At 30.0% G+C, this 12,398-nt stretch overlaps 1 protein-coding gene across 3 annotated transcripts in view; it reads left to right on the top strand.

Moving 5' to 3' along the window:
* The window catches only part of LOC126759978 (innexin shaking-B), a 338,675-nt gene that overhangs the window by 236,478 nt on the left and 89,799 nt on the right, over positions 1 to 12,398 (top strand). The window lies entirely within an intron of this gene.

The following is a 12,398-nucleotide window of genomic DNA, read 5'->3' as shown; positions in this document are numbered from 1 at the left end:
TTGGCAGTACTTCCAAACGCAATCAAAAATCAATATTATCTATACTTTTAAAACCAGCAAATATTTATTGATTGATTATGCTTGTCATCACTACTCCTCTCTCTTATAACAGGTGTTCATAAATAAACGCTCACTACTCCACAACGTTGAAGTTCAAAATACAATCATGCAATTTAGATGAAAAGTCGATTTATTTAATATCTTCCGACCAGTCTCTTAGCTGATGATTTTAAAATTAGTGAGGAAATGCTTATTCAGGTTACCTTCCTGGAGCTTGAAACTTATAGCTTATATTCTTACTTGTTGTTGTTGTAGCGACAGAATTCTTCCGAGTTGACAATCCTTGGCCGGATAAAAATCCGGGTCCGTTCCGATTATGTATACCCGACTGTCCTGGGAACTTTATATGTATTGTTACTTCTTATACTACAGACTAACATTGTTGTCACGTTACATGTTGACATATTGTCAAATGTAGGGATCCTTAAGTTCATGACATAATCTGCACTCTTTTATATAATGCTTAACTCCTGGTATCGAATTTAGACCTGAAATTGAAAAATTATATTTACACAATGTGACAAAAAAGTACACAGAAATTGCAAATAAAACGCAAAAAAATTAATTATTAATCAATATTTATTGTATTGCCTTCAAAGTAATCCCCACCAGATATAATACACTTATGCAACGTGCATTGAAAAGTTCTTTGAGAATGTGACATAACACATATGTAAGTCCAAGGCGTTTCTAAGATTTAGTTAGAAAAAGTTATTTATTTTAACATATCTCCTTATGTTCTTATTGTCATGCATGAACCAGTTCCAACTTTGTTTCAAAGTATTTCTAAATCAGGTTGTACTCATTGGAGCTTTAACGTTGTTAGGAGAGAGTGTTTGTCAATTCACAACTCTGATTTTTATTGAACTGCACACAGTATGGATATATTCTTAAGATCTTTCCCAACTGCTTTACTTTATATACAGAATATATATATATTTTGATGAAAATCTAGTTCTTCTAATTATCTGTCTACACACAAAAACCTTGGGGATGCAAATAACTTACAAAATTGATTCTTCTGATTAAGCCTTTGTCGTGCTAAGTAACCCTGGAGTGTAAAAATTAAATACAATTACGGCATGAAATGCATATTATGAAGAGAAATCGATATTTTATGACCAGTGACAAAAAAGTTAATGCGAAGCCAATACTTAAAAAGACCGTATGTAGTTCGCTCCACAAAATTTAAATAAATACTAAAGCGCTGCATCAATTAAAACGTGTGAAATCCAATATAGTCATTGAAGTAATACCAATGATTGTAATTAAAAACAATATATTAATTAGTTTTCAGATTGTAAAAATTCTACGATACATTGCTCGGATGCTGAAACATATGCTGTCAACGGTTTAGTGAATACTGAATGTTATTCCGCATTAGTTGTATCAAAGTCAAGCGGTTAAAATCACAAAACTAAATACGCAAATATCGATAGCGATAGCGATTTACATATATTAGAATAGAATTTAAGTGAATTGTTGTATATATCTTTAAATATACATACATTTATGTATGCTAAAGAGAATCGAACAAAAATTTAATACAACTAATTTGAATGAAACGCAAACACACTTGTTAAGCTACAGCCAATCACATTGTAAACACTTTAAGATATATTTGTGTGAACTTTTGTTGTTGTATTCACAAAGTCTTTGCGAAATTCTCAATTCAAACCGCAGTTTGTGAATCCCAACCAACTGCTGGATTTGCTATTCGAATTACACAAGTCTCACCTCCTCTCCACCTCTTTAACTCTCCTCTTCAGACAAGATTTGTTTGAGAACAGTCCTTTAACTTGTATTCTCATTTTAAACTTTTTATTTCAAAATTTAACGGTCGAAAGAATCAACTTATTTACATATATCAATAACGATGACTATTTCAGTGTTGTAAAATGAATTGGATACTTACAATATAAATCAACTGCTAAATTCAGAAAAGAATTTCATTTTTTAAACATAAGTACAAATATAAATAAAAATTTACAAAGATAGCTCCATTGCCGCGTATATGTATGTCTGTATATGAAAATTAATTAGTGAATCTTGAAATGATGAGGTTCTTTAATATGCAATATTTTGGCGTCACACAGCGCACATATGTATGTATGTATACCTACAGCTTTGTAACCAGCAAAGTATATATCTGAAGCTCAAACTATCAAACTCAATCTAGAGAAAGATCGAAAACTATAAAATAAACCAAAAAAAAAAGAGTAAAACACTTGCACTTTTATTTGCTAAAAGTTTGTTGTATTTTTAATTGCAAAGGTATCTACATAACTGATTGCATATAATATGTATGTACACTGCGCGCATTTTGCACAACTAACACACATATACACAGAAAAAAGTATCTAACTGCATTTGCGTTTAAATGTTGTGTGTGGTCTCTAGACTCTAAATTTGTATTCGTCAACTAATAAATACCTTTATCAAATATTAGTACTATTCTATATAAATATATTGAAGTCGTAAAGCAAACCGTATAGATTGAAAATAAATATACCACTCGTACATTTATACAGCATATAATAACTATACAATAAATAGTTTATTGCACGTAAATGCAGTATATGTTTTAGTATCATATATCCCTTCAGTTATTTCCTTCTTAAAATTCGTTAAACATTTTTCATTTCCTTTATAATCATAATACATTGTTACAAGTTTAACATATTCGTATATAAATAATAACTTCTGTATTGCGTAGACAATGAAAATGAATTATGTAAATTTAATTACAATTCTTTATTTATCAATAAATAAGACATATACTCGTATACATACGAACATACAAGCATACTTAACGAAAGTACATATCTGCATGTTTCAAGTAAATTTAAATAATTTCAAAAAGCCTCATTGATTTAGCTGAAATACTTAATAAATTATTAACTATATACAATTTGTGCTATGAGTGAGTACCTTATCCGACAAAGAGGAGAACCAGTATATGACTTAATGCCACATTATTTATTAGACCCATCGGACTTTAGTTTTAAATTCGTCCTCGTTATACCGACTCAAATATATGTTTCCTTCAAAGTGATCGTTTTATATTCTATAGGAAAGTATTTTTATAGGGAATCCAGTGTTATATTCGGTTGTTCACTAACTAAATTCGTTTTTAGTGCAATTTAAACACGATTTGTATATTGTGTAAAATATTTCATGAAATTATATATTCACCATTTTGATCCAATTGGGTCAAAAAACTGTTTCAAGGAGTTTTCGACGTCCTGATTTGAGGTGAGGGTCCTCCAATCCAAAAAATTTTGCGACGGTGCCAAGTCTGGAGAATATGCTGGGTGTGGCATCACATCGCATTCCAGCTGCAAAAGGTTTTGGCGAGTCATAAAACTTTTCCAAAAAATTTAAGTAATTTATATACAAACAAGCCTTAGTATATCAGCTGTTCAAATGTATAACGGTACCGTCCCTTGTGGGCAATTACACGTACGTTTGTTTTAGTACACTTCACTGTACAGGTAGTTATACATATTTTTTTCTAGAATGCAAAGAAGTTAAAATAGTTTTCTGAAAAGTGAAAAAGTCTTTTTTTTTAATTTAAAAGTTCAAGTTTTCCTATTTTGTGGCTTCTATAACTCTCTCTAGAACCACGGAATTATACTTTTACTTTAGACACAATGAGTTTGGGTACATAAGTTTCAAATAAATGTATAACAATATTTTTATTTAAATCCAGGAAAATAAATCAATACCTTCATTGTAATCTTGCCAAGTTAAAGTAGAAAGCTCGCTATTCAACTTTTTAAGGTCAGCTTTTACAAAATTAATCCGAGTAGACCTAGGGAGCAGGAAATTGTTGCCTATTATCAAGTAAATAGCCTTTCATTTCGATAATTTTTTCCAAGGCAGGGTGATACGAATCCTCTGGTAGAACAAGAGAATCGCACGGAATAATGAACAAATTTGAAATGGTAACAACGTACGCCAAGTCTAAAAATTTACCGAATTTGTTGAGATTAAAATTAATTTGATTAAGACCTTTTCTGAAATTTTTCCAAAAATTCCTTAAAATATGACGAGTGGAAATCGGCACGATGTAAACATAGTTAACTTTCCACCAGCCGCATGGTAAAATGAAATCCCATAACGATTATAAAATCTGAATTAATTGTCTTCGAGATGGCACTATTTATAAAAGAGACTGCGTCTACAAAGTCGAACACATTTCCATGAAATTCGGAATTGTATCAGAAATACATCAATTGGTGATCAATTGAGTTGTGAATTTTTTTCTTGCCTCATATAGAATAATGAAGACTAAAATGAATAGATTACTGATTACCCGTTCTTTTTTGATCAGGTCAACCGATGGGTGTTACCAATACGCCTTGGCTCATTATGCCCGTGTGTATAAATCGGACATATATATAGATATAGATTTGACATATGATAATATGTTCATTGGAAATAGGACAAATACACGTACAGTAATACACATTTCAATATTTTAAACTTAATGACGTTAGCTAAACCACAAATTGACGAACGGCTGGACAACTAAGGAACCAGATATTAAACAGTTCATAAACTATAAGTTCACAGAGTTTACATAACACTGCAGGCTTAATTATTACAATTCATTCTTTACCTGACTGATAAGTTGTTGGATTAAGTTACGTAATTTTAATAACTGTAGTCACTCGAAAATAACACATACTGCATAACTTATTCGATTAAAAAAACATAAAACAAAAACAAAAAGGTACGTATGTATAATATTGTGCTATGGTATCATCGTGTATGTTTAATAATTGTTTGTAAAAAGCTTAATCGAAAATGTCTAATTAAGTTGAAAACAAGTACAAATATAATACAAAGTAGTTGTCGTTGTTGATGTTGTTGATAAATGTGCAAATAAAGTAAACAAATCGAAACTATTACCATTATACGTATTTCTATTACAACAACAATGCAAGTAACCGAAATTCAATTGGTTTTGACTATAAATACAAGAAATTTCGTAATTTTAATAAACAAGTTCATTACAAACACAAATATTTTAATCGTACCCCGATCCCTATTCAATCATAATCAATATGGACATCAAAGTCCACAACCAAAAACCACCACATATATATTCATATATACATATATAACTGTATATATGTATATATACATATATATAGTATATACACAGATTTTGTAAAATTTTTTGTATTGAGTTTTTGAAAGACAATACTGTTGCATTAAGCTAACATAACATTCATATGTCTTTTACAATGAACGTTGCGACAATTAGTCGCGGTTCGTTGCCGATTTTAAATATAGTATATACTACATACAAATTATTTATTAAACCGATCCAAAATATAACATTTGTAACAGCAGTCACTAGACGGACAGCATATATGTTGGCAATCGAGCAATTTGTAAAGGGTTTTTACCTTTTTTGAAATGCGGTAATACTCGTAAACGTGTTTTTGTTACTCTTTTGTTACAAATTGAGTTTGTTTTCAGATTAAATACCATTGCTATATACATAGATACAAGCAATGTATGTAAAATATAAAAGTTACAACCATATTTTTTTTTTTGAACTTTTAATTTGAAATTTCGATAATTTAACACATATGCAACTATATCTGCATTTGAATTTGCTTAAACAAAACAATGCTAATATATAACTATATACCTACATACATATATAAATAAATTTAATAATCTAACATGCAATATACAATATACTTAGTAAATATACAAATACTCTCACTGTGTATACTTTATTAAATAAAATACCAAATACTACTACTAAATACGCAATATATACCACTTACCCCCAATATGTTGTATGTCGATAACTTTTCTCCAATCCCCGATATTCAGTTTGCTCCCCAAGAAGTAAGAATTATCAGTCTTGTTTGTTCATTTCACTTACTACTTACTTTTTGTATGTTCGATTGATATGTGTGTGTGTGTAATTTGAATAAATACCTATATACAAATAAATAAATATATATATTCATATATATATATACGTATAATTACATATATATAAAGCAGTTACTATGTATAAATATAAAAAATGAAATCTATAAATATAACCACTTACAACATATATGCTAACTATATACTTTCAATTGAGTGCAATACCAACAAACAAATACACCTAAACCGTACATACATATGCAATATATGCAGAAGTCTAGTACTATATAACGACCTATTTTTGTGCAATTTGTAGCAAGAATGCACCTTTTAAACGCAATACTAACCGGCTTAAATATCTAGTAATGCATAAACCAACGACACACACACACCAACATACGTAATTATACGCGTACATACTATAAAGTAAGACAACCAATTAAAATCACAATACTTTTACACCAGCCCGCTCCTGAAAAATCTTCAGATAAGCTATAACACTACGAGGCAATGCGTGAACACTATTTATCTGCCGCTAAAACGCACCAAAAACACATTTTACAAACGTATTGCAAGTGCAGTGCAAATCCACCGCAACGAACCGCCACTCAGTCACACGCGATATTAATTGAGTGTGTGAAAGATATTCAGACTTTCGAAGGAGCTCAGCATGTGGCACTAAATTACATCAACTATGTGTCAAAGATTTGAGAAATTAGCACTGCTTTATTTTATACTTTTTTCTAATTTACGTAAAATGCTAATTTGACTTAGAGATCCTCCTTGAAGGAACGCATCTAACCAAAGGCACACCTTTTAAGAAACTATATCTATACCACAAACCAAATTTCAACACGCACACTTAGGCACAAGTGCTTGCTACATACGTATGTGTAAATATATGACATTTTAATCATTGATGATTGTGGTGTTAGAGGTATGCTTAGAATTTGAACAGTGCAGCGATTTTTACGAGGTAAGCTTATTGTTTAACAAATTTAATAAAAACTTGGAAACACACTTTTACACTTACGTAAATAATTGAGATAACTTTAAAATGCAGATCTGTAATAAATTCTAACAAATTAACTGCATCACGGTAATTTAAAATTCAGTGTTTTTGTCAATTCACAGTTTTTTTAATAAAAAAAACACAGCTACTTAAATATATGAAAAAATGGCAGTGTTAAAAAAATACGACTTTACAATGTTTTAACTAATACAATTATACATATATATTTTTACAGGTACATACATACAAACATTAAAAATACACGCACACTAATACTAAACCGCAAAATATACTTTTATATATAAATAAATAACTAATGCAGAGGCGCTTCTTATTGCATCCTTTTGAGTTTTTTAATTGAGTTAAAGTTCAAATGCAAATTTTTGTAATTAATAAATGCGAATTTAACTGAATTGTTGTAAATGCGTCGAATGTGCTAATTACCAATTAATAAGCGTAATGTTTATTTGTTAATTGTACAGTTTGTGATTTGTAAAAAAGATTTGTTTGAATTTGGATTTTTTAAGCAAAAACATTACACTAATAAGAATTTATACACCACCAATTAAATGCTTTCCACTAAACCGGAATTTTCCGTAATATTAACTATAATTGTAGTTTGTCGTTGCTTCGACATTTATACTTTAGTACGTTATTATTTTCCAGAATTGCAAACTATTTAAAACAATTAATTAATTATTAATATGCTATAAAAATAATCGCCACTACATATATACTTAACTTGAAAATACATAGTGTTTCTATTAAATTAACAGCATAATAAAATTATTTAATAACCAAATAAACTGGTAACCCCCTTCTGCTTCTGCACCCCTGCTCCGTATATAAACTCAGCTTTCACTATCGCTTTACTCCACTCATTCTCGCTCTTTGTCTTTGACATTTCTCTTGTCCTTGGCTTACTCTTGCAACCTATCATTTTCTTGCTATACTTCCAAAATAATTATTTATCTTTTATATTTATTACATATAATTTCTTTATTGCCATTTCCTCTGAAAACTAAATAACAATATGTAAATATATTAACTAATTTTTAGGGTGGGCAAATCGTTATGAAGCCATACATTAAATGTGGCATACTACTAGAAAGCATTATCTATTAGTTCGCTAAATTATAATATTTGAAAGGCTTTCTTCCAATAAGAAAGCTGTCATACAAAATATATGTCAAAATTGATTTAAAGAAATGTGTTAATCGTAAAATTAATGCTTTCTAATTCGTGTTAATTCAACTGATTGCTACTTGTATAACGTCCTTGCTTAACTCGCTAAAAGCGATATTTCTGAAAACAAGAATGGTATACCAGTGCGTATACGTAACTCAACTGCGCTTTCCTTTGTAAAACATAGTAGACAAATTAAATTAAAAATATATTAGAAAAGAAAACACATAGAAATATTTTTAACTTGAACTTATAGCCTTTTCGAACGGTAGAGTTTAAAGATTCATTTGCAATTTGAAGCTCATAAAGATACTTGAATGAGATGAGTTTTTAGTAAGATAATCGGCAATGTAAACAAAATTGTAGAATAAACTGAACTAAAATAGAATAAATGTTTAATGGCTTTGTCAAAGACACTTTTATTATGTGAGTATATGCAAATATAAATTATGGTATAACGGCTCTTTCTAAATCTACTGGCTTTATATTCGTTTTTGTATAAGGTAATACCTCTTTACTATTCCTTAAAAAAGTAAAAAATATGGGACTCGTTTAACATTAACTAATTTTCCTCAACAACTAAAGGTATTATATACTTCACATAACGGATTGAATTCAATATTATCATTTCTCAATTGTAATACGAAAGGTACATTCAGAAGCCCTTAAAAGCGTGCTCTATGAGAATATGTTCTAAATTTTATTTCGGCATCTTTCTTAAAGCTTAAAATTACTAAAATAATAAGACTTGGCTTTGTGCTCAGTTCCTTTTTCAATAACCGAAAGCTAATGGTTTTAAGTCAGTTTCAAAACTTTTGCAGTTCTTACAATATTTCAATTCGGCCTACCCTAAAGCTTAGGTTCCCTAAACCAATGAGGGAATATGTTAGCCAATAGGCATCAGAGTATCTTAATTGCAATCCAATTTATGTTTGCGTCTAAACTCGGTTAGCTTTCCTTTTTGAAATGATTTATGCTTCCATAAAGGTAGTAACCTTTATTATTTAATCGCTTAAAGTAATTATCTGTGCAAAAACCATATCTAATTCGAGCCAATTAATATTTAGAAATGAACGAAAATGCTTTAAAATTCAGCTTTTTCTCGTCTAAATTCTGCATTTAAGATATACATATATATATATAATTAAAATACTATATCAAATTGTTATGTTTTCATCATAACTTCAGGGTCCATGCTAATATATACACACACTTACTGAATGGAAAACTATTGAAACTAAGGAAATAGTGAAGGGTGAAAGTTGGAAGTTGCCCCTCAGTATAATACGAAACCAATAACAATATTAATAGTAATAGTAATTACAATATATGGCTGGTTTAGTAGAGAAAATATAATATGCTACAGCTATTTAATTTATGTTTTATATCTGCTCGCTTGAAAATATAAACTGTTGATAATATGAACTTGTCTAACCACCAACAGCCATATAACTTTGCTCCTCTCGTCAACTATTATTGCTCTTGACATTGTTATGGTTTTGGTATTCTTAGCAAATGTACACAGTGCGACCGAGAGAAATGTATCTAAATGAACGCAGAAAGGTGGCAAGTAGAGACGAACGGGAGTTAGCAATATATTCAGCAACTTAAACCTGCGCCGTATATGGAATTCCTAATTGCATACATATGTATTTAGAATTTGATTTCGCAAGTGTGGAACGCCGACAATTAGTACTTGAGTATGATATATAATAAGATTATTCAAGGAAAATTAATACCAAAGTCGAAGGTTAGGATTTATTTTCAAATGCTTTCTACATTTCAAATGAACATTTACGTTAAACGCTTCCAGTTCCCCTAGAAATGCACATGGAGTATGAGAAAGCATATAAATATTTAGTTGCAGTATATACATATATAAAACTCAAAATCAAAACAAATATTGGAGAAGTTGTAGATTAGTAGATACAAAAAGGGAACTTCGAATGGAAAATTATTATTTCAACTAATGTGAACCAAAAAAACTATAAAAATTTAGTTACACATTGGTTGTTCGTTTTATAAACACCTTGGAAAAAATTTTTAATGCATTTGGAATTTTTTATATCTTGAAGGGTGGGTGTTAAATTTTATAATGCAAGTGTATCATTCATTACTACATACAACTGCGAAACGACATGTTTGTAGGCACAATATAGGAACTCACAATATAGGTGAACTCAATTTTCACCAAGAATTTATTCAAATGTTTATAATAATTTTTACAATAAAATAAATGTAATCCGGTTCCTCGTTTTAAATCCCTCTCACAATTTATGGTATGATTTGTTATGTATGTATTCATTAGTTTTGTGACATAATTTCTCTTATCGTTTTGAGTATTGAAATCACCCGCTCTTGTTCTACTCAAATCACCTCTTTCACGATTTTTCGCTATTCTATAATTCGCATACTCGAACTTCTCAAATTTCATCGCTCGAATCATGTTCAATCACCCATTGATCAACTTTTGAATATGCAGCTAACATTCACTAACAAATTTACAAATCAAATATTTGCACATCTCATACTAATCGACAAAGGCAGCAAGATGGAAATTAAAAAAAAAATAATAATAACTCAATAATTCACAAAGTAATTGTACCATAAAAAATTTTAAATAACACAAAAGTGCATTTAAGCTTATAAATTAAACCGAAAAACTAAAATGTTTGCTAATCAATTCAAACCAAATTAACTCACATCCAGTTCACACAATTCACATCATTTCAACTAATCATTTTAACATATCAACGCTTGGTTACAGCTGTAGGAAAATGACAAGTTGCTGTGCTTTGGAATTGCTTTTCACTCAGACTACAGAAATCAGCTTCGAGTTTCATATTAATATCAACTATATCACAAGAAACAACTCACGAACAAATACCTTTATGTACATACATATATAATTTCGATTAATGACTCACAGCCACCAGTCACTAGAAATTTTGAACTCACGAACAATCACGCATTGCACTAACCATCAATAGGAAACTAAAAAATTTATGAAAAAACAGTATAATAATTCGAGTGAAGTCGATTAGTTTATATGCTATTAAAGTACTTACATACATATATATTTTATAATTGTCGTATATACATACATAATTGAGCGCAACGTTAGCACAAAGTCAGAGCACATTAACATATTCACAAATATTGCATATAATTTAAGTCAACTTTACAAGCATAACGAAATCACAATTATCACAGCAGCATATTTTGAGAAGACGCAACATTTTCAAAACATAGGAGAAATTCTTACAAAAGTTAGGTATTTATGGTATATAAAAGTGTTCCCTACTGCAAGCGCTGTGTTCTGCTGTTCCTTGTTCTTGTATAAAATAACATTACCTTCTTTAAAAACGGACTTCACTTTCCTATAATTAACTATATTAGTGGACAGTTAAAAAGTGTAGTTTCATGTCAACTTTGTTCCAATTGATCTTACGGTGATATTTCATCGTGGCGCAACATTTATTGTACAATATGTTGATGTGGGGAGATATGGAATTTGAAGTGACGTTATCTTTGATACTATAAAATGGCCTGTAAAGTTTTTCGCCATATACACCATTACGATGTGCTCATATTACACCCAAATACGAGGACGTCCGTAAAATCTGGGTATACCAATGTGTCACAAATGAATGTGAACGTTAACTAGATTCCAATTTCTCTCGCTTATACCGTTTTATCAACATTTGTCGGCGACTTTTTCTCCACTCGACTAAACCATCAAACTTCAAATGATATCACGGAAAGGAAATCGCCAAGACTGACGCCTATTGTGAACCAAAACTACTTAAATTGTAGCGGAACGACAATTAATTCGTAAATGTATTTTGCTTCCAACGTTTCGAACTTTTCTGCTTGAAAATGCTTTGGACAGTAGTTGACGCCTAATTAAAGTAATTCAATAACAAACTTTTATAAAGGATTTTGTGACTTTTTAGAACAGCTTCAGGTTAGGCTTGTACTGTAGCTTGAAACCTTCGTAACTCATCTTCAAAGAACAAAGACTGTAAAGTCTATTATTACATCAGCATTCAATAGCCGAGTACTTAAAGCTAAAATAAAAGTTAGCAATATCATTCATATCCTATGTAAAACCTTGCAGTAGATTTACACGTTAACTGTTATATAGGTATGCATAACACATATACATAGTTTACAATAAAAAAGAAGAACTCAGAACACTCATGTACAGATTTATAAATGGTTATTCAGGAAAAGTATT

Source organism: Bactrocera neohumeralis, chromosome 5, assembly GCF_024586455.1.
Source record: "Bactrocera neohumeralis isolate Rockhampton chromosome 5, APGP_CSIRO_Bneo_wtdbg2-racon-allhic-juicebox.fasta_v2, whole genome shotgun sequence".
Classification (NCBI taxonomy): Eukaryota; Metazoa; Arthropoda; class Insecta; order Diptera; family Tephritidae; genus Bactrocera; species Bactrocera neohumeralis.
The sequence above is the reverse complement of the archived record's forward strand: the minus strand, read 5'-3'. Positions and strand labels throughout refer to the sequence as shown.